This window comes from Callithrix jacchus, chromosome 18 (assembly GCF_049354715.1).
Source record: "Callithrix jacchus isolate 240 chromosome 18, calJac240_pri, whole genome shotgun sequence".
In the NCBI taxonomy this organism is placed as follows: Eukaryota; Metazoa; Chordata; class Mammalia; order Primates; family Cebidae; genus Callithrix; species Callithrix jacchus.
The window spans coordinates 40,954,950-40,973,391 of record NC_133519.1 but is presented as its reverse complement, the minus strand read 5'-3'; the positions used below and the strand labels follow the sequence as shown (position 1 = coordinate 40,973,391).

Genomic DNA, 18,442 nt, shown 5'->3' with positions numbered 1-18,442 from the left:
CCAATTAGCATAGATATGCAGAAAGAAACAGTCTATCTTTGCCAAAAGGAAATTTAGGCAACACACGCAGAGGAAGAGGAGCTATTCTTAAAAACCTCTTTCTTACAGAGCAGCCACTCACAGCTTTCTAGACTCCTTGGACCCTCAAGGTTGGAGAAGACCCAGTGTTAGGACAGCACTTTCAGGGAAGGTTTCATTGACCTTGTTTTGAAAAAATAATATGTTGAACAGCCAGGTAACTAGTTACATTTTATTGTGTACCTGCCTGTTGAAAAAACAAGGACAAAAATACAAAAAGATAGAACATGGCAAAACATATTGGTTAGACAGGGGAAGGCAGATGACACACAGGGACAGGACATTTTATTTGTATTATTGCAAATTCAGAGAAATATAATTAACTAACAGCTCGGTTCATCTAAGTGTTTATAGCAGAGGTGAAAGTAACAGATTGAGGCATGGATACGGGACATTTCTTCTCTTATTATTTACTAGAAATAATCTAATGTCATGTGATAGACCATGGTGTGTAAATGACTTCAATCAGGAAAAAAAGATAACTTGTGGAACTCTATCTGACTTTATTCTGTACCCATACTGAGAAGCAGACCCATTAATCACAGCCTAAGCAGAAACTCTTCAAGTAGTGTGTGAGACAAACAGAGGTATTAATTGTATTTATTATGGTAATAACAATACTTAACACTTACTTCAAGCCATGATAGTTGTAGAAATTGGGAAAAATAAGTATACTCCTGCAGGCTTACAGACACTCAGTGGCAATGTGGCAAATAATCATAATCACAATAATTTCAGACATGAGGAAGCAGAAAGAGAGGAGGAGAGGGGCTAAACAATTTGTCGAACATCACAGAGCTGATAAGGAGTCTCTTTCATTCCAAAGCATGACTTCTTTCCTCTACACAGCAGTGCCTCCCCAATTAGAGAATGTTATAGTGTAAAATCATCAGGAAAAACATGATTTCTGGTGATTTTTGAAACAGTATTGTCTGGTCTCTTGTTCTGGTTTCCCTATTCTATGTAACAGTTATGCACCCCATAAGGACGTTTTCATCAGCAATGAGCCGCATATATGGTGATGGTCCTGTAAGATTATAATGGACCTGAAAAATCCCCATTGCCTAGTGACACAGCTGTTGTCACATTGTAGCACAGTCCCGTGGATGTGGTGATGCTGGTGTAAACACACCTACCACACTGCCAGCCTCATGAAAGTATAGCACATACAATTATGTACAGTATGTAATACTTTAAAATGATAACAAACAAGTGTTCCTTATGTGTTCACTATACTTTTTATTGTTATTTTGAAGGGTACTGCTTCTACTTATATTTTTTGCAAGTTAACTGTGAAAGCACCTCAGGCAGGTCCTTTGGGAGGTCCAGAAGACGCACTGTCATCATAGGAGATGACAGCTACATGTGTGTTACTGCCCCTGAAGGCCTTCCAGTGGGGCAAGTTGTAGAAGTGGGAGACAGTGATATTGATGACCGTGATCTGGTGCAGGCCTAGGTTAAGGTGTGTGTTTGTGACTTAGTTTTTTTTTTTTTTTTTTTTTTTTGAGACAGAGTTTCGCTCTTGTTACCCAGGCTGGAGTGCAATGGCGCGATCTCGGCTCACCGCAACCTCCGCCTCCTGGGTTCAGGCAATTCTCCTGCCTCAGCCTCCTGAGTAGCTGGGATTACAGGCACGCGCCACCATGCCCAGCTAATTTTTTGTATTTTTAGTAGAGATGGGGTTTCACCATGTTGACCAGGATGGTCTCGATCTCTTGACCTCGCGATCCACCCGCCTCGGCCTCCCAAAGTGCTGGGATTACAGGCTTGAGCCACCGCGCCCAGCCGTGACTTAGTTTTTAACAAAAATATTTAAAAAGTAAAAAAACGAAAACAAGAAAACCAAAACGCTTATAGAGTAAGGATATAAAGAAAGAAAATATTTTTGTACAACTATATGAACACTTCTGTTCTAAGCGAAGTGTTATTTCAAAAGAGTCAAAAAGTTTTTTAAAATTTAAAAGTTTAAAGTAAAGAAGTTATAGTTCGCTAAGTTTATCACTGAAGCAATGTTTTTCTAAAATCAATTAGGTGTAGCCTACTTGTAAAGTGTTGATAAGGTCTACAGCGGTGCACAGTATTGTGGCCTTCACCCCCTCACCCCCTGACTCACCCAGAGCAACCTCCATTCATTGTAAGTGCCCTATGCAAGTGTACTATTTTAAATCTTTTGTATTGCCTTTTTACTATACCTTTTCTATGTTTAGATAAACAAATGCCATTGTGTTATAATCGGCCACAGTATTCAGTACAGTAGCACGCTGTACAGGTTTGTAGCCTAGGAGGGACAGGCTATGTCCCATATAGCCCATGTGTGCAGTAGGCTTCAGTGTCTACATTTGTATAAGCACATTCTATGTGGTCACACAACAATAAAACTGCCTAATGACATGTTTTTCAGAATATACCCTTGTTGTAAGTGATGCATGACTATATACAGAAAAATTTAAGTGGAGAGAACCCAATGCCTTACTAGGCAACAAAGCAGGTTGGACAGATGGACAGTGGCTGGAATGACCATGGTGCCTAAATCTTCCATTACCCAGTACCTTATCGATAAATATTTCCTACTCTACCTTTCAGATAATTTGGCCTACTTAAAGCCCACTGGAAAGTGAGTCAGCAAATCTCCCAGCCCGCTCACCCACCATCAACCCAGAAACTCACCAGCATATATTGAAGGCTTACCTTGTTGTGCCTGGCACAGTGTTTGGTGCCATGTGGAATGGCAAAGCAGGACCAGACAGCGTCCCTGCCACCCTGGTGCTTGTAATCTAGTTGGAGAGATACGATAAAAATAAATGACACAATTACAGAATCTGACAGAATGTAATAAAGTGCTAAATTGTGTGGTACAGACAATTAGAGAACAAGACAGTATATAATAAAGTGCTAATTGTGTGGTACAGACAATAAGTATAATAGGAGTTCAGTGAAGGGATGGATAAGTGTGGGCTGCAGTCTTCAGGGAAGGCTTCTCGTCATGTCAGTGCTGCCGTGTTTATCCAGTGCATGATGGGAAATGGAATATGAAATAGAAGATGGATTAATAGCAGAATAATCGTGCTGAACTGTGGTATCTCTCTCTCCTCAGGCTGGATGAACACAGAAAGAGAAAGAGTCCTTTGAAAGGTAGCATTATCCATTTTAAAAACTCAAATAGAGAGATACCTTGTTTTCCTTTATTATTGTGTTATAGAGAATTTCTACAAGGATTTAAAATCATATTTTAAATTGAATAATGTTTTAAATGTACCAGGAAGCTCACTGTTTAAAGGAGCCATGTTGTAAATCCTTTTCATAGATGAAAAATACTTTTGCATTTCTGATGATCACATAGTTTATACAAAATTCCTCAAAGCTAATAGTAAATAGGTACTCTCATATACTACTGGTGGGATTGATGAACCTTTTACAAAGTAACTTGGCAATGTGTACATAAAGTTTTGGCAAGGTGCATATTGTTTAACCAATCAGTTTCACTTCTGGGAATTTATCCTAAGGATATAATAATCACAGCTGACTGCAAGAATGACTGTACTACAATGATAATTATCACAGAGTTAGGAGAAACTGGGAACAATCTAAATGCCCCCAAAGAGAGGACTGATGAAATAAACACATGTTTATAAAATGGAATGTATAGTCACCAAAGTGGTACTGTAGAAAAGTATGAATTGTTGTGGAAAATGCTCAGAATATGTAGATAAATGAAAAAAGCAAATTTGAAAACTTGTAGAGTATGATTCCATTTTGTTAAAAATGTGTTTTATGCAGAAAAACATGTTTTATTCACAGAAACATATTTGAGTGGTGAGATGCTATGTAATTTCCACTTCTTTATGTTTTTGTGAAATTTCCAAATGTATTAAAATTCTAAAATTCTCTGATTTCATTTGCTTTGAAAATTGGGATCATTATAATTTTGACTGCCATCTTGTGATTTCTTTGAGTGGGGTAGACCTAGAGGGAGTAATCTTAGGAGGTGATTAGAGCCAAAGGTCTTATAGGCCAAGTAAGTTCTGGGATCAGAGACAACCATGAGAATATTATTCCTTTTTATTTTGAATTATAAATGATTTCTATTAGCAGAACGTATACCTTCTTTCCTTAAACTCACATTCGTGTGAGAGCAGTTTGGGAGGGACACACATTCTTTACGGCTTATACAACATGAATTTTTAGCAGCAGAGCCTGCCAGAGTGGTGGAAAGCCCAGGGCATGGATTAATTTTTAAGATGTCTAGAATACTAAAAATAAAAATAAATGTAAAAATAAATGTAGATGTGCTGAAACAGAGTTGCAAAAACTGTAATGATTTTAAGTGTTTATCTTGAACAAATTGATACCTTTAACACAGGGTATATAAGAACAGAAAGTAAAACTTCATTGTGACCTTATGTCAAAAGCTTGAATTTGAGGTCTTTGGTGCATGTGGGGTCAAGGCCAAATTAGACTCTGCCTGGAAACCATGCAGAGGATGAGGAATTATTGAAAAAAATCAGAAAATATTTAGAAAGGATTTTGGAATTTCTGGTCCAGGGGATTTTCCATGTCTAAAGGAAAAACAAAATAGTTTTCTTCTGTTCTAAGAACTTTATTTAGAACTGTTTTGAAAGGGACCTTTCTCTGAAACATTTCAATGCAAAGCCACATTATTTTCTCATCCTGTGACTCTATGTCTTCCATTTCCTAGGTTTCGACTAATTTAAGTTCTTAAAATAGATGCTTCAACCCTTTTTAGTTAATAATTTTCTATTTTAACCTCATCATCTAGCCTTTCATCTTTTACTTGGCCCGGTAAAACGCAGCAAGTCAGAATTTTACTTCCTTCCTGTGCCTAAAAATATAAAGAAAATCCTTGAGTGCCCAGGTTTTTGGGAAGCCCAACCTTAGCCAAAACTGGGTTGGAGAACCTGTCCTGTAGAGAGAATGAGCTGGGCAGCACTCCTGAAGTACAATCCAGAGGACTTTTTCCTGGACATTTCCTTGTCTCCAATTAATTTGGGTGAATTAACCACTCCGTGCTTCGGCTTTTTCCATGGCATAGTACAGTGCTCAACTGGAGGATGAGGGCAGATGTGAAGTAATTAAAAGATTTCTGACAACATGGCAGACTAGCTGACATGGAGAAGCCTTCCTCCCACTATTGCCACACAGAAAATCTAGAGAATATGTGGCAGCAATTTAAAATATACAACCAGGTTTTTTTTTTTTTGTTTTTGTTTTTGAGATGAGGTCTCACTGTGTCACTCAGGCTGGAGTACAGTGGTGCAATCTCAGCTCACTGCAGCATCTGCCTCCTGGGCTCAAGCAATCCTCCCACCTCAGCCTCCCAAATAGCTGAGATCACAGCCACATGCCACCATCCCTGGCTAATTTTTTGTATTTTTTGTAGAGATACGGTTTCACCATGTTGCCCAGGCTGGTCTCAAACTCCTGAACTCAAGTGATCTGCCCATCTGGCTTCCCAAAGTGCTGGAATTACAGACGTTAGCTACCACACCCATCCATTACAACCAATATTGAAAATAGTAAGGGAAATCTGCTAGTTCTCAATGTGAAAAGAACACTCAGAGACAGAGTAATAACTGTGGCTGATGTTGCTGGAATGGCACATAGGTCCCAGAATCTGGGGGCTGGGGTGTTGACGCCCATCTGGAGATAGGATATGGGGCCTCGGGCCAAGTTTAGGCAGGAGTCTATGACTAGAATTATCAGATTTAGCGAATCAAAATGCAAGATGCCCAGTAAAATTTGAATTTAAGATAAACAATAAGTCATTTTTTTAGGGTAAGTATGTCCTACAGGTTGAATGGAACTTAGGGTAAAATAAAAATACTTACGGTAAAAAAAAAAAAAAAGTTGTTTGTCTGGAATTTGAATTGAACTGGGCTTCCTGTATTTTATGTGGTAATCCCAGTTTTGTCAGTAATCTCTGGAGCCTAGGAGAAGGGGTGCCTTATCCACGAGGAAAGGACTGTGGAAAATACTGACAATTGCTGTGAAGAGGAGGAAGGAAGCCTGTAGTTGGTCTGTGGCTGTGGGTGGGAAAAATGTGTTTTGCAGGCATTTACCGTGAGTAGATGTAGGATCTGGGAGAGGTAGAAATCTCATTCTAAGGAATTACCATGAAATCTGATCCTGAAGGATCTAAGGGCAATTGAGTCCTTAGAATTTCACCAGAAACAAAGTGCCATGTTGATTTAGGTACACAGATATACAGTGGGATAGCCAACCCTGCTAGAGATGAGCTCTTAATAGGATATCACCCTGAAGGGAATCCTGAAGATAAAATAAACGGAGAAATCAGCAATCCAAGAACTGGGTTAATTTTAAAACTCTGAATGAAGCTATGAAATAAGTCTTTAGTATGTTTGGGCTGCTATGATGCAATACCATAGACTGGGTAGCTTACAAACAACAGACATTTATTTCTCACAGTTATGAAGGCTGGAAGTCCAAGAGCAAGTGGCTCACAGATTTGGTTTCTGATGAGGGCCCTCTTTATGGTTCATAGAGGACAGTCTTCTTGCTATGTTCTCTCATGGCCAAAAAGGTGAGGGAGTTTGCTGGGCTGTCTTTTATAAAGACATGAATCTATCAAAGGCTCCACCTCCAATACCATTATGTTGGGGATTAGGATTTCAACATATGAATTTTGGAGGGTGGGGGTATAAACATTTGGCCTAATGCAACTGTCTCTTAAATGCCAGAGACGTAAAGGAAGGAATAAAACAGAAGAATATTTTATCATTAAAAAACACCAGGTTTATTTGAAAAAGAACCATATAGAAAATGTAGAGATTAAGAATATATTTGTTGACATTAACAACTCAAAGGGAGTTGTTACATAGCATATTTGACTTCTGAAGAGAGCAAGTGAACTACAAGAAAGAACGCAGGCAGTCACCCAGACTGCAGCATAGAGAAATAATGAGGTAGAGAAATATGATATAAAGAGGAGAAACTGAAGTAAGAAGGAGGTCATGTGTACTCATGTATTCACACACGTATTGTTTTCTCCCACCCAACTGGTGGCTGGAGTCACCTCAAAAGTAGTGCAGGGGAGTCCTCGCAGAGGTGGCCCAAACCATCCTGAGATGGGGCTGGCTGGGATTCCAAAGAAGGAAGCACTCAATGCCGGGGTGACCAGTCCAAAGCCTTTATCAGGGGAACTTGTGTACTGAGTGGGCTGCAGCAATCCTTCCCAGGAACAGTGAGAGGAAAGGGATGTTCTAGTTAGGTGTGTCAACAGCAAGGGGATCAAGATACGGAGTTTATATGAAGGTTTAAGGAATTTGGCTCAGGATCAGGGCCAGTTTCTTCCTAGTAAGCCTAGATACCTTTATTAGTACCTGGGAATGTTCAAGGCCCTGGTTAGGGTTCAAATCTGCTGGGAAAAAATGCAGCTTGCCAGGTCACGTAGCAGTCAAGACACTCTGTGGTTTTTGGTTAGGACCCAGAAATACAAGTGAAGGTGGGGGTTGGGAGTGGGTATCAGGGAGCCTGGACATCTATACTGAGGAAGGCATAAGGAAAGGAGAGAGCAGAGCAAACACGGATACAACTGTTAAGACACAGTAGATGATGTTGTTTTTTTTAAAAGCACAGACCCCAAAATATAGAGGCTTAAAAGCGATAGAAATTTATTTCTTTCCCATGTGATAGTCCAGATGTCAAGGGCTGGTAGAGTGGCTCTTTTATTCTCAATTTGTGGCTTCTATTTTAGGATCCCACATGTCTACTTTAGCTCTGTCCCTCAGGTCTGCATCCCAGGCAGGCGCAGGCGCAGGAGCAGGGGCAGGGGAATTTGCAATGAAGCCAGAAGGGGTATACATGCCCATCTTTTAAAGATACTATCCAGGAAACACACATCATTCAAGAATGAGGCAAAAATAAAGGCATTTTCTGATAAATAATTTCAAAAATAGACCCTGGCTGAAAGAATTATTAAAAAATATACTTCAGTAAGATGGAAATTGAATACAGAGAGTTGTGGGATGCAAGAAACAAGGGTAATCCCTCCTCCGTATAATATTCTTTAACACAAGTGCACTTAATCCCAGCACTTTGGGAGGCCGAGGCGGGTGGATCGCGAGGTCAAGAGATCGAGACCATCCTGGTCAACATGGTGAAACCCCATCTCTACTAAAAATACAAAAAATTAGCTGGGCATGGTGGCACGTGCCTGTAATCCCAGCTACTCGGGAGGCTGAGGCAGGAGAATTGCCTGAACCCAGGAGGCGGAGGTTGCAGTGAGCCGAGATCACGCCATTGCACTCCAGCCTGGGTAACAAGAGCGAAACTTCGTCTCAAAAAAAAAAAAAAAAAAAATTAGTCTCAAAATACATAAAGCAAAATGTGATAGGATTATGAGGATGAGAGGTGTCATGGAAAGCACACTAGATTACATAGCAAAAGATTTGGATTGTGGACTCCACTTGATACTTCATTATTCAGAGCTTTAGGTTAGATTAGATCCTTCTATAATTTCTACTGACTTCTAAACAAAAATCTCAACTACAACTCCTTAGTTTTATGACTTTGTGGTATATGCTTTTTGCATCAGAATGTGGGCTTGGGATGATGTCAGTCCAGGTAGAAATCTGTGCCTGTCATTGACTGACTTTGTCATCTTGAGCAATTTAACCTTTCAAGACAGCACTTTTCCACATCTGAGAGATAGAATATATCACTGTGTTAGTCAGAGTTCTTGGTTCCAAACAACAGATGCTGATTCTCATTGAATCAATAGAAAAGCATTTTATTTAAAAATATTGGGTGGATCACAGGACTGATGAGTGAATTAGAAAACTGGGCTTGAAAATAAGCCTTGAGGAGCAATATCCCAAACCAAACAACAGATTTCATGGAAAAATGCTGCTGTTCCACAGCTATTGCTTTTATGTCCAAATTACTCTATTATAATCCCTGGGAAAGAACCACCACACACACACAAAACAAAAACTAAAACAAAAACAAAAAACAAAAAAACGGATACCTCTGCCTCCCCCTCACCCGCAAATTTGCAAAGATAGAAGGTCTGTGCAGAGCCTTTTTCTTCTTAGAAAAATATGACATAAAGAATCAAAACATTTTTTTAGAAAAAAATGGTTATTTTTTATAAATTTTAATTTTAAGTTTTGAGTCTTATTCTGTTGCTTAGGCTGCAGTGCAGTGACACAATCTCAGTTCACTGCAACCTCTACCTCCCATGTTCAAGCAGTTCTCCTGCCTCAGCCTCCCCAGTAGCTGGGATTACAGTCACCCGCCATGATGCCTGGCTAATTTTTGAATTTTTAGTGGAGATAGGGTTTTACTGTGTTGGCCAGGCTGGCCTTGAACTCCTGACCTCGAGCCATCTAACCGCCTTGGCCTCCCAAAGTGCTAGGATTACAGGTGTGAGCTAGAATACCTGACCTTGAATCAAAATCTTATAATGATATTGTGTCCTTGATTGACACCAACTGATTCATGTGCCTGAATCCTAGCTTCAAGGGCAGCTGGAAATTTATATAGTGACTTCTATATAACAACTTGTAATTTGGATATGTCCCCAAATATAGAGAGAAGACTCAAAAGATGACAGGCTCCCATGGGTGGAATAGATGCTTATTATGACAGTAATAATAATATCTACTCTTATGAATTTAAACTTCTCTTGGGTTTGGGAGAATGTACCATTTTGTGAGTCTTGTTAGATGAAGGATTTTCATCTCACAGCAGAAGCCCAAAAAAGACAAGGTGCTGGTTCACTTGAAATCTCTCCAGTTAGTGGATGCACATGAGACCTAAGCACCCTTAAGCAGATGTTCTTGTCCTGAGCTTTGTGACTGTAAGAGTGAGGCAAAGAAATAGAGACAATTTGACCATCATTTTAGTGGCAGCATTACTGATGGATGTAGCAGTCAGCATCTAGTGTCCAGAAGCAGTAATGACAGCAGGGTCCAGATTCCAGAAGCTCTTCTTATAATGTGAGTGTCTTTCCTTCTCTGAAGATGGGTGCGCCTTGCTTTGGAGGGTGTGCATAAGGACAAATGAGAATTGCATGTAAGAAAGGCCTCTGAAAATCGTCAATCACCTTACACACGCAAGGCATTATTCTCTTCCCCTGTCACTAGTACTGGCCTTGAAAACCTAGCATAATGTTTCGAGTTCCAGAAGGAAAGGAACAATCCATTTAAACTATAAAGAGAACAAATAAAACATGCATGAGGAAACAGTATTACCATAATGTATTGAAAAATTATAAACATTACTTTAGTTCATTGGGATAGAAGGCAACCAAGAATGCATTTTTGTTCTATCCCGATCATCTATTTGACAAGCTAGTTGTTCCACCATTATATTATCCTCAATATGCAATCAAGATATTTGAATATCTGCTATGATATGACTTTTGAATATATTCATTCAACACTACAGATAAGATGGATTCAAAATTCTCTGACATATTACGGGTATTCTTAGTTTAAAAAACGAAAACAAAAACCCCTAAAAACCCTCAAGACACTTCATTGCCAGATCCCCACGTGGTAGGAATGTGCAGTTGATATGCTAAGAGTTTTTGGCTTTGTTTTTGTTTTTTCTCTCTCCTCATGGTGTTCTATCTTTTCAGTGTTTTCCATTTAGTATTTATGTGTGTGGTGAAACTCCGTTTTGTGAAGAAAAAGGAATCTTGAGTCCTGTGGACCTCAGTCAAAGGTGTGCTCATGAGCAAGCTCCTGGAGACAGAAGAAAAAACACCATGATTTGTAGCATTTGTCAATTACCATGGTGTAAACACTTCTACCAGGGCCAGTTTCAAGGAGTTGGGAAGAGATGTGCGCAGTCAGCTCTTGCTGGGTGGGGACACAGCTCCGGGAGCGCACCACTGGCAGTTTGCATCTTTAATGTTTGAGCCTAACGTGAGAAAGTTCCACAGCAAGTCACAACTGTGTGGTTTAACATAGTGCCTCCCAAAAGCAGATTCCTAAGCAAATGCCTAGTAAGTTTTGTCTCATGAAAATCTCCAATCCTGTTGTTCACCCTCACTTCTTAAGAACCTGCTAATTTAAATGAAAAGGAGGCAAAGACATCATTTTCAGCCCTCAAGTGGAGAAGATGGAAAGACCTCTGTTCAGGGTGGGAATCCTTTCTGTGAATTCCTGCATGAAGGGGCCTTTCTAACTACACAGGTTAAATGCTTACATTCATATTGTGCTTCACAGTTTTCTTTGAGTCTCCATTTTATTTTATTTTTTATTTCTTTTGAGATGAAGTTTCTCTTTTGTTGCCTAGGCTGGAGTGTAGTGGTGTGATCTTGGCTCACTGCAACCTCCACCTCCCTGGTTCAAGTGATTCTCCTGCCTCAGCCTCCCGAATAGCTGGGATTATAGGCAAGTGCCACCACAACCAGCTAATTTTGTATTTTTAGTTGAGATGGGGTTTCTCTACGTTGGTCAGGCTGGCCTTAAATTCCTAACCTCAGGTGATCTGCCCGCCTCGACCTCCTAAAGTGCTGGGATTACAGGTGTGAGCCACCGCACCCAGCTGTCTCCATTTTAAAAAGGAGAAAGTGAGCACATGAAATGGAAGAACTGAGACTTGATTCTTCAGATTCCAAATCTGGTGGCTTCCCTGCTGCTCCATGCTGCCTTCCCAAGGTGGCTGGAGCTTTCCCTGACTCCCGTTTTGCAATCCAGCTCAGACAGGATGTTTTCTTTTCACTGCCAGTAAGCGTATTTCATCATCCTTTCTGACTTTCACAAGGGGAAGTTCTCTTGGCCTTCAGTAAACTTGCTATTGTCAGTGTCTCCTTGGATCACTTTCTTGCCAAAGCCTTTCTCTGTTTGCAGATTCACTGTGACTGGCCACTGGGAGATCTCTTCTGGGAGCTGTGACATGTCCCATATCCCAGCAATGCTGGAGGGATGTTTAATTGCTGCCTGAGGAAACTCTAAAAGTCCTCTTTATAGATGACATGTGCTGGGCCAACACATTGCTATCCCAGAAAGGATATTGATCCACTCTGTCAACAGGGCTAAAAATAAATTTTTATGATACCAATGGTTATTATACAGTCTCTGAGATAGCTCAAAATCTTACCTCATTTGGCTTTAGATGCAGCCACAGAGGCTAGGTGCCGTGGTTCACACCTGTAATCTCAGCACTTTGGGAGGCTGAGGTGGGCAGATCACGAGATCAAGAGATTGAGACCATCCTGGCCCAACATGTGAAACTCTGTCTCTACTAAAAATACAAAAATTAGCTGGGCACTGAGGCGCACGCCTGTAATCCCAGCTACTTGGGAGGCTGAGGCAGGAGAATCGCTTGAATCCAGGAGGCGGAGGTTGCACTGAGCTGAGATTGCACCACTGCACTCCAGCCTAGCAACAGAGGGAGACTCCATCTCAAAAAAAAAAAAAAAGAAGCAGCCATTACTCAACAGTTTCATACAAGGAGGGGAAAATACTGACTTCATGAGACGCTTGAAAAGCTTAAATAGCATTTAATTAATGCTTTCATACATTAACCAAATATTTATTGTGCATCTTCCATGTTCACAACTCTGTTGTAAGGCTTGAAGACCCTAAAGATAAAGTGGGCTGAGCGTGGTGGCTCACTCCTGTAATCCAAGCACTGTGGGAGGCTGAGGTGGGCAGATCACCCGAGGTCAGGAGTTCAAGACCAGCCTGGCTAACGTGGTGAAACCCCATCTCTACTAAAAATATAAAAATTAGCCAGGCATGGTAGCATGTGCCTGTAGTCTCAGCTACTCGGGAGGCTGAGGCTGAACCTATAAGGCAGAGGTTGTAGTGAGTCCAGATCACACAAGTGCACTCCAGCCTGGCAACAGGTAAAATGACTGCCTTTGTATTCCTTATACTTTTGCATAGTGGCAAGGCAGACATACACACTAACCTTTGTAATTGAATGTGATACATATTACAGTAGAGATGAGTACAATCATGGAGAAGGAGATGCGTAACCCTGCCCAGGGGAATGAACAAAACCTTTACAAGGTTCCATGCAGGTTTCTGTGAAACTGGTGCTAGGACTTGAAGGACAGTAATGACACAGATTATGTAATGCTAACTGTGTGCCAGAACTGCCCTATTCTATGCATTTTCCAAATATTAAGTTATTTAATTTTTCCAAAGCCCCACAAGGTTGGTGTAACCATCATCCCTATAGGAAGCTGAGTAACAGAGTAACTTTGCCTAATGTCATTCAGTCTGTGAAATATGGAGCTGGGATTTGAATCCAACTACTAATCTCTGCACTGTACAACTGTGACTTGCTGGGATTAAGGGGCTGGGCGAAATGGGAGGTGTGGAGGACCTTCCATGCTCAGGGAATGGTATGGGCAAAGACCCAAAGATTTGAGAAAATATGGCACGTTTGTGACTTTTGTTCTGAATTTCATTGGAAAGGCAACATAAGAGGACTGATGATACATACATGCAGAATTTTTCTTTCATCATAGGAGTTTTTCTAGAGAATATTTGGAAAGTGATTTATCAACACAATTTCTTGACATTGGAGCATTTTCAAATGACTGCTGTCCAGCTGGTCATCCTGTTGAGTTGTTGGCTCAGGGTTATTTTAAATATGTCCGCAGAAGAAAGACAACAAATTTTTGATTTCTCATGATTCCCCGAATTGACTTATTCTAATACCACTGGAGGCCAAAAGTGAAAGACTGAGAGCCACAGAAGATAGCGTTTCCGGAATAAATTTTTTGGCATAACCACAATATATCTTCCTCATCATGGTCAACATTTTTGCCAATGTTGACTATTGGTCACCAATTGGGACAGCAGGCATGACTCCATGTAGCACCTTGCTAATGCCTCAGGGTATGTGAGAAGTACCTGAATGTATGTGTCTTTTTTTTTTTTGAGATGGATACCCAGGCTGGTGTGTGATGTTGGCTCACTGCAACCTCCACCTCCAAGGTTCAAGCGATTCTCCTGCCTCAGCCTTCTGAGTAGGTGGGATTACAGACATGCGCCACCATGCCTGGCTAATTTTTGTACTTTTTAGTAGAGATGGTGTTTTGCCATGTTGGCCAGGCTGGTTAGTCTTGAACTCCTGACCTCAGGTGATCCGCCCACCTTGGTCTCCCAAAGTGCTGGGATTACAGGTGTGAGCCACTGCGCCTCACCTGAATATATTTGTCTTAATAGCAAAAACAAGGTGTGGCAGACTTTGGTTCAGAACAGCACCTAAATAGAGAATAATCTGGTCAATTTCTTGTATAATTTTCTGCTCTTGATAGGCCAGAGGGTAAGTCATTCATTCATTCATTCAGCATTTTCTAACTGCCTACTCTAAAAAAAGCTAGTAATAACAGTTAACATTGAATAGAAAGCCTACAATGTGACAGGCACTGTGCTAAGCACCTTAAAACGAACACAATTACTCCTCACTAACCCCATGAAGTAAGAATAACATTATCCCCAGATAAGAAAACAGAGGGATTAGCAAACTTGCTCCATATCACAGAACTAGCAGAGCCTAGTTTCCATCCCAGACAGTCTTAACTAAGAACCTGTGCTCTCAGCCACTGTGCCATGTCATTTCTTTATGTCCAAGATTCAGAAGTAGGCCTGGTTAGGAATGCAAATAACAAACTGTAATTAAGTCAAAATGAAACAGGCATAAATAACCGTTTATTTTTCTTAGGCATTTGCCCACTGGAACATGTACTAGCTGATATGCTTGTGTGAGATGCATTCTCTGGGACAGCACTGGCATTGTCATTGCTCCACTCTTTGCCCTCCACTTTTTTCCCTAGGAAAGCATACTGGAATGCATGTAATACATGTGAGTAAGAGTGACGATATCTTAGGAATGACATTGAATCTGTACTCATTTATGAAAGTGAGGTATCCTTTGCATATTTTTGTATAAGATGATAGTGGGTATAAGTCTTAGGACACGAAGGAAGGTATTCAAGAACTCTAACTTTTAAAAAGTTTTATAAATCAACTTAATTTTGGCTCTGGACACCCAGCTTTTTGAGCTGACAGGAAGTTTAGTCTCTGCCGTTCTGGGCTGGTCTTCCTCATGCCCTGTGAACTTGTGCCAAGGTCTGGGTCTTATGCAGGGCCAACATCTTGTACCGGACAATTATCTACATTGGTTTCACTGAGACTGCTGTGGTCTTTCACTTTCCCTTTGGTCCTTGGAGCCCTGAAACCTATGGGACTTGGAGCCCTGGGCCCAGAATCCAGCTGCCCAACTTCCCAAGACTGCACGTGACTTTTCTTCCAAGACACCTTAGATCTCTCTTTCCCCTAACCTAAGGCCTTTTCTTTTTCTAGAAGGAAATCCCTTCCTCACCTTCCATTTGAGGCACTTTCCTGTCAGCAAACCCTATTCTCCTCAATAGGTTTTACTCTTTGAAAAAAGAAAAGAAAAGCAAGCCATGGGGTAAAATGCATCTTGTTTTGGTTCTCTTTCTTGCTACAAGCCTTTTGCAAGACAAGTAAGTAAAAATCTGCTTGAATTGGGAGAGGGAAATAGTAACAAAAATAATAACTGGTCTTTAGATTTTACCTGAAAACAGATGTTTTTCTTTTCTTCTTAGCTTTCTCTCCCGCTCCTTCTTTACAAAATGTAAATAACTTTTGTCTTAATTTTAAAAGGTGCCATTGAGCGAGTTAACAGTAAACATAACTGCGGTTTGGTATTTGTTTTTTCAGATGTTTCTCCCTTTGTGTATATAGTTAACAATATTCAAGAAACATTTGTAGACTGTTTACTGTGCCTTGTAAACTTCAATAAGGAGGTTGGATTGTACTTGAGGTATCAGCCCTTTGGAGAGTGTGTAGGGCAGTAACCCGAGCATCTTTACATGTTTGAAAGATCACAATGGCAGTCTCTTGAAGAACGGACTCTTCATAAGGACAAGAGGCTCTTACAGTATCCAGAGAAGAGATGCTGGTGCTGGGGATAGGGTGAGAGTCATGAAGGTGGAGAGAGAAGCAGGGATTCTGGATCTGGTTGGAAGGGCAAGCAGGCAGGACTGGCTGGAAACTGGATATGGAGGTAATGGGCAGTGAAGAACTGAAGATGATTTCCAGGTCTGGGGCTTGAGCAGCCTTGTGGATCTTGGTGCCATCTGCAAGGATAGGGGAAAGGCTAGCAGGAGGGCAATGTTTTTAACTTCTTAAAATGCTCCTCTGGAAGGGTGCTACCTAATCTCCAGGACTTCTTGGAGTCTAGAATAGTGAATCTAGGGGGTGAATCCTGATCATGGGAGGCACAGATGACCCAGTGAGCTGCAGGGTTAAAAAAATAGTAAAACTTCTATTTAATCTTGTTTTTCTTCTCATCTTTTAAAATTTATATTTCTGTATATGCCTTATAATATGCATCTTAGTACAGAGTTATACACACACACACACACACACACACACACACACACACACGTATACCATTTGTAAATAAATAAGAATGACTGAATAAAGGAATGAATAAACTGAGAATGTGGCAGACAAATAGCCATTCGCCAAAATCCGTCCTCCATTCCAGAATATAGTTTTAGCTGGCAAGCTCCTGCCTAGCCTGAGTCAGCTTTTCCCAGATCCCTTGCAGGTGGGTGTGACCAGTTCTCTAGTTCTTCCCAATGGGAGGTGAGTGGAAGTGATAAATGCCAGTTTTGGACCATGGCTTTTGAGAAGCAGGAATGCCTCTTTTGCACTCTTTCCCCTTCTGCTGGCTTACATGCAGAAAATGAACAGGTTCTGGGAATGTCACAGGCCTGAGATAGAAGGAGGCCTCATCCCTGAAATATTGCTGTGAGGGGACTGCCCACTTACCAGGAGCATTCACTTCATGCAACTTTATGATCAAGACATAAACTTCTGGGTATTTCAGTCATTATACACATTTGGTCTCTTTGTTAACACAGCCTAGCATATAGGGAGCATGCTTAACATATTTCTATTAGCTTGGGGCGTGTGCAAAATATTTGGAGGCCACTGGTCTAAGCACTTGCCCGATGCCAATGAAATAGGATTGCCTTGTTTTGTCAGATCCAGGGGACAGAAGCTCCTCATTTCGAAGCCATCCCCTCATGTAATCAAAGGCTGTAAGGATCATAGTTGGTGTTTAAGACAGCTGAGTTTTATTTTTGCAAAACTGAAAAATAGTAAAATTTTTAGGAAGATACACAAATTTAGATTACCAGTAATTAGAAAAAATGACTAGCCTTTTGGTAACCCCAAGGGTTTTCTTACAAAATGTGGAAGTATTTGATAAATGTTATTGGAGAACAATGAAATCCAGCAATTGTTTGGCACAGAGTTTGCTCAAATTTGCAATTGCTTGAATGTCCCCAGACTTTAGTTTAAGTTGTCTTTTTTTCAAGGCTCAAGGACTTTTAAGATCCAAGTGTTTTCCAGTTACCTTTGCAAATGAAATAAAGAGTCATTCCTCTGACCCTCGTCCCTGGGGTTTAGATGGTGAAACTCAGAAAGCCTTTCTTCATGGATTCAGCTTAGAGAAGGAATAGAGTGATGCATCAAGGCAATATTTCTGAAAGCTGAGATCAACAGACTATGATTAAAGTCAGCTTGCCCTTATATTGGCTGAGAATGTCACGCCAGCTGCTCGTAAACCCCACAAGATGATGGATGTCTTACTGTTATCCTTACTGCTCTCCAGAATTTATTAGCAGAAAAGAAAAATGGGAAAAGGTTATAACTCTCAGAGGTCCAAAATTCTTTTTGCAACAGTGAATAGTGAAAGCTTGGGTGTCAGTTATAAATGAATCACTGGGCATTTGTGTGGTGCACCGAGGAGTGTCAGAACCTCAGCACTCTAATCAAGAGTGGCAGGGGCACCTGCAGGGAGCGGGTCGAGTGAGGTGTTAAGAGGGCTCGCGTTGCAGGTGCATTCCTCATTCTACCCTGAGAAATTCGCTAGTTGCTGTTGAGAAAAACTCTTTGTTAACATTAGGAAAACAAAATTCTATGGCCCTCATTCACTGTGGGGAATTAATGGTTACAAGGAAGAGAAATCCTGCTTGGGTTCAGGAGTTCTGGCATCACTGAACTGGTGAAGGACTGTGTGGCTGGGGATCTGGGAGCAGCTGCTTTGGGAGGCGGAAAGATTTGAATTTCTCACTTGGGTCTTAATGCTAATTTTCTTCCTTTCTCCTGACCTCTCCTTTCTCCTAGTGAGCTAAGAATAAAAACTCTGGGACCTGCTGTTTTATTTTTTAACTCAAGAAACTGATTAATGAAGGCTGCTGGGTTTAATAAATGGTTGTCTGTTTCAGCTTAGAAAACACTATTTTGGGGAGTGAAAAAATATGGGCAATCATTCACCTTGTGGGGAGCTGCATTAGTCTGCAAGTTGTTAAAGG

At 40.8% G+C, this 18,442-nt stretch overlaps 1 protein-coding gene across 7 annotated transcripts in view; it reads left to right on the top strand.

The window, feature by feature from the left end:
* Window positions 1-18,442, top strand: part of LOC118149219 (uncharacterized) — a 68,967-nt gene that overhangs the window by 41,234 nt on the left and 9,291 nt on the right. Inside the window, exon 9 of one of the 7 annotated variants that reach the window (XR_013528995.1) lies at window positions 3,173-3,210. The exons of the other annotated variants lie outside the window; for them this stretch is intronic. The gene's annotated coding sequence lies outside the window, so the exon portion shown is untranslated. The remainder of the gene's footprint in view (window positions 1-3,172; window positions 3,211-18,442) is intronic. 7 annotated transcript variants of the gene reach the window in all.